The sequence below is a fragment of the Pogona vitticeps genome, chromosome 12 (assembly GCF_051106095.1).
Source record: "Pogona vitticeps strain Pit_001003342236 chromosome 12, PviZW2.1, whole genome shotgun sequence".
NCBI classification, from domain to species: Eukaryota; Metazoa; Chordata; class Lepidosauria; order Squamata; family Agamidae; genus Pogona; species Pogona vitticeps.
Genome location: NC_135794.1, coordinates 2027504 through 2032951, shown reverse-complemented (window position 1 = coordinate 2032951; position 5448 = coordinate 2027504).

The following is a 5448-nucleotide window of genomic DNA, read 5'->3' as shown; positions in this document are numbered from 1 at the left end:
TTAAAAAAAATCACTTCCCCTGCCCTCTCCGGAGCAGAGGAAGTGATTAATTTGCCAGTATCCTGAAGTGGTTCACATTAGGTCACTTCACGATATTGGCAGGAGCCATTTCTCTTTTTAATCTTTTTTAAATCTTTCTCTCCCAGCGGATCCACCTGTGGCTCATTCTTACTTGGCTTCATTCACTTCCTTCTTTTACCCTTGCATTTAAAACCACTGTGTTCTCTTTCAAACCATGGGGAACAGCAAAGACCTTTTCTAGGCCCGCCTCATCAAGAGCGAGCTTTAAAGGAGGGGTTTTGAATGCTTGCCATCAGCAGCACACTCATTTTCTCACAATAAAGACATGGTCCTGCTGAAGTTTTTAAATACTTGTACTTTCTCTTCACCTGTTTGTGCCATTCTCCTTCTGTTGTACCTGATTTAAAAAAAAAATCCATTTAAAATTACTTTTTTCTAAAACAAGATATATTTCACCCACACTAGATGAACGGAAGACTCTTATGATTCCAAGGCTGACGTATGCCTCTTGAAATTAAAAAAACCTTGTGTTTCCTATCACACATTACCAAATGGATGTATTTGTGTTTTATCAACTCCTTACAACAAAGTGTGGCTTAAAGCAGCTTTCATTTTAGATACCATTAAAGAATCATTTTCATTGCAGAAAACGCCTGCAAAAGGTTTAGCTAACTGATAACACTACATGACACAGAATTTCTAATCTCTGTAAAATCTGGCATTTTCACAAGTGAAATCAATACTGCAGTTCCACCAAAACAAGATCTTTTAAAAATATGATGTATTACCGGCAGTAGTGTCTTGTGAAGCAGAGTTTTGAAATGCAGTCTGGATCTAAATGTGCCTGTACCCGGTATCACATAATATTCACTCAAAAGGGACTTGCATTGCCGTGGAATTTCTGCACCACTTTACATTAATCCAAATTTCTAATGCAAAAAACAACAACAACAACAACACACGCACACAAACAAAACCAAAACAAAACAAAACACACACACACACACATAACAGACCTATCTAAATATTTTACCTTCAGAATACAATATTTAACATACTGCCACGAATAACAGTCTCCTCTCCCTCTATAAATTTCATCCTATTCTCTGCCAAGAATCAGCGAATGTACCGCACATCAGGACGAATAAATCGTATCAGGCTGTACGTATACATCACAGTCAGAACTCTGCTTCCAACAATATTCTCTGCAGCAAAGCCTTTAAAAAATGCATTCATTCATTCAGGGCCACCAAACATCTTTTGACATAATATATATGATCAAATACCCATAAACGTGTCATTTTGGACTGTTGAGCTTCTTGTTTGCTTTTCCATAATGGAATGGAAAGCGAGCTTACAGGGAATGTGTTTGGGCAGGAGATGGAGGGTATATCATTTGAATATCTCGGGAACAGCTCACACTCTATGAGACCAGCAGGGTTTCCTGTACAGCCTCCATATTCATTTTAAAGGGACTGGCATGGAACTTACTTATAGATGATGCCCTATATCTGTGCCGGTGTAAATCTGGACATACTGTTTCATAAGATGGATGCTTCAGTCAAAGCTATAAGCTGCCTGGAACATGTTCTATTATTATTGCCTGCTTCTGTTATTATCCTTTTAATTTAATGTACAGGTTTTTTTGCCTTTTCATTTCCTATTGAGTAATAGCCAAAGGGTATTATGCTCTTAGTACTGACAGTTTTCGCTGGCCCTTTTTAAAAATTGCAAAGAAGTCCCAGGGAGAATTTAGTTACTTGTGAAATAATGCATTTTTGGGCCTAGCAATTTGTGTGTGCATGTGGAAAAATTGCATCTGTCTGTTTGCTTTCAAATATTAAGGCCCATCGAGCAGAAGAGGCTGAATATTTAAAATGCATTCTAAATATAATGTTAAACTGACCCACCCTTCTTATTTATGGAGAAGGTTGGTTCGTATTTTTGAGATACCCTTTTTTTGCCAACCTGTGGGACTATCCCATCATTCAATTTCTGAGGATCTTGCAGGAAAACAATAAGTTGCATACAAACCTTTTGAATTTGGGGGGGGGGGGGCTACGACAGTGGTTCCCAGCCTTTTTAAAGACGAGACCCACTTTCATAATAGCCAAGTAACCTGCAATCCTCCAACCACGTTTACATAAAGACAATAAACATACAGTACATTTTCAGAATATGATTGTAACCTAATATTTAATGTGATGGTTGTAATTGGACCTGGGCAAACAAACCAGCTTCAAATTTCACAGCGGAGTGTTTGTTAAAGCCAACCTCATGTCCTTCTCTACATTCCATCCAGGTCCTGCCTTCGTTTTGATATGAAGTAGTATAGAAAAATCCACACTCACAGGGATATGTAGAGGCAAATGAAACTAAAGCTCAAAAAGGTAGGCATGATGACCTTGTCCGGATGCAAGGGCAGTTGTATTCTTCCTTCCGTCTGTCCGTCCATCCATCCCGATCATCTCTCACATGAAAGTAGAGGCTTCTTTCTCTCCCCCCACCCTCAAAAGGCCTGTTTCTCAAACATACACAGACCATACATGCTAATGTTAATATCCCTCTCCAAAAGGTCAAGGAAGAACTGATTTTGCAAGGGCTACAACACCTATAAAGAGACCTGCGACTCCCCCAGAAAACAATTTGCAACCCCCCCCCTTGGCTGTCGTCACTGGTCTAATAGATGATATCATCATCGTTTAGTTGTTTAGTCGTGTCTGACTCTTCGTGACCCCATGGACCAGAGCACACCCGGCCCTCCTGTCTTCCACTGCCTCCCGGAGTTGTGTCAATTTCATGTTGGTTGCTTCGCAATAGATGATATACATCTAAAGAAAAATCATGCATTGAAGGAAATATATATTGAAGGGGGAGGGAACCCAAAGGACATCTGTGGGCATGACTTAGGAAAAGTGATCCATCGGCTCTGGCCACATTGAATACAGTGGGAGTTCACCATTAGCCTCAATGACTATGAGTTAAGAGGACGAGTTCTTGCTAGGAAGTCTTTGTGGTGGGTTTAAAGTTTGCCCCTTTCCCTCATACTTCCCGGGTAAAGCGCTGTGATCCAGGTGCATCTAAGGCCACCTGTACATGCCATCCATTTCAGCAGGTGTTGTAGCTCACAGGCCACAAACAAGACTGTTTAAACTTAGAGAAAGGTGATGGAGCCCATGGACGGGGTGGCCAATCCTTGACTTAACCTCATCCCTGCCGCGGGCCTTGTTCTCCCCAGCTCCTGCTGGCCAGCCTGCTTGCTTGTTAGCTTGCGTCCCCCACCCCCAAGCAACTTTCCACAGTCAAAGATGACTTTTCCGCCAGCCTTCGATGCAATTATAGGAAAGGCAGAACACGGAGGCAGCCGCACCTTGGGCAGGGGTTGAACCATTCCTCCGTTTCACAATGCCACGAACACAGCACCTGGACATAAACAAGTCACTCAACCTAATTAAACGACTCCTCGCTCTCTATTAAAAATTTAGAAGTGCTCCCAGAGTGTAGACAAGTCATCCTGGAAAGGAAGAAAGGAAACTCGAAGGCCCAGAGTAATTGGAAAAATCTTTCCTTTTGCCATGCCGTTTGAGGAAGCCCTGGCTCCATAAATTACTCTAATTCTTCCCCAACCAGAAAAGAAATATTCCAGAAAAGCCAAAGGGGGGGGGGGGGACTTAACTGTTTGCAAATAAGCCCTTGCACTGTATTTATTCTAAGACTTTCTGGTGGTGGTTGTCACAACTTGCTAGCTGTTTCTTGTACAAAAAGTGCAAAGAATCATTTAGAAACCACTTCCTCCCCACCCACTTTTAAGAGAGGTTGCACAACATGGCAGCTATTCGGATTGACCCACTACCGTCGCCGTCTTTCCAAAATCTCTCTCTCTCACACACACACACAAAACACACATCCTTTCCAGAAAGCAAGGTGAGGCTGTTCACTAAAGTGAAGGTAGCCATTGTTACATACAGAGAAGCACTGAAGTTCAGTCCTAGGTAAAGGCAGGTAAGGACTTGAGAAGGAATCCCGAGTAAATCCCCCAGAAAGCAACGACTGCCCCTCGGTGTTGACCCTATTTAGCTCAAAAGACCATCAGTCTGATTCAGCACTTCCACAGATAACAGAGCTAGAAAGACGGGTGTTTTGTGATTTTCTGGGAGGGGGGGCAATAATCCCGTTTTCTGGAGGATTTAAAAAACAACACCTTGTCAACCTCAAAACAGATGTTGGGTGTCTTTTAACTTAAAGATGGTTGAGGCAAGAGTTCTGGGCCATGGATATTCCTCTGCACAGATTTTGATGAACGGAAGAGTCCCATTCCCTGGGCAGGGTTTGTCCTGGAAGTCAGGACTGTCCTGGTGGATCGGGCCCCATGTTAACAGTAGGCAGGGGGGAAGGAATCTGTAGACTAGCCCTGTTCCTCCAATAGTGCAGGCAGAGGTAGAAGGGGGGGGGGGGAATAGCTTTCTTTCTCTGGATTGCTCCAACTCGTCGGCTGCTCGAAGGATCTTTATGAAATCTCTCCTTTTTGCAAGCAAAACCTCATGTCTTCGTTCCACCTCTCGCAACCCGGGTTGAGGGTTGAACCCTACTGGCAGCAGGTTCCAGGTGAACTTTGGCGACAAAACGTGTGTGCAACATTATATATATATATGCCATTTTGTTTTGAAGTCAAGGGTTAGTCCAGAGGAAGGAAAGGTAAATGTTTGTTGAGAACCTAGGGGAAAAAAAATTCAGCTCCTTAAAAAAAGGAAAAGAATTATAAGACTTCCTTTGAGTGCCCTCTTGTGGACGGCTGCGGTTTCTGCACCCCTCTTTTCTTCTTTGGCACCTCTGATCTTACACTACGGTTCTGCCCATGTCTGCAAATGCATTGTGGCTAGACAGGATATTTCTGCATTCATTATAAGGGGATTAACCTTTATGTTTGGCATAGTGCTTAGAGCATTGGCCTAGCAAGACCCAGCTGCACCTTCTCCTTCCACGATAATGGGCCTCTCTCTCTCTCTTTCTCTCTCAGCCTGGTCTACCTTGCAGGGTCATCGTGAGAATAAAATAGAGGGTGTAATAGGGCATGATGCTGGACAGCCAAAACATTTCACAGTCACCCAGATTTCCTTTTCTTCATCTTCCCCTCTTTTGCTTTCAAAGTTCAAATGTCTTGATGGATAAGGCATAGCATTTTAAAATAGATCTTTTTTTTATAAGATCTACTGTATTTTAAAACATTTTGCCTTATCAATCAAGACATTCCTTGTTTCTAACAAAGGAGAGGGGACATTGCTCTGCTGGATGGAAGATTTTCTGGAAATACCACCAACCAAAGGGGGGGGGGGGGGAGAGACTGTATATAAAGGAGTCCAAGAACGCCATTTGCTGTTGCATGGAAAAGCAGAGGTTTGGCCAAAAACCACACCAGAACAAAATGTA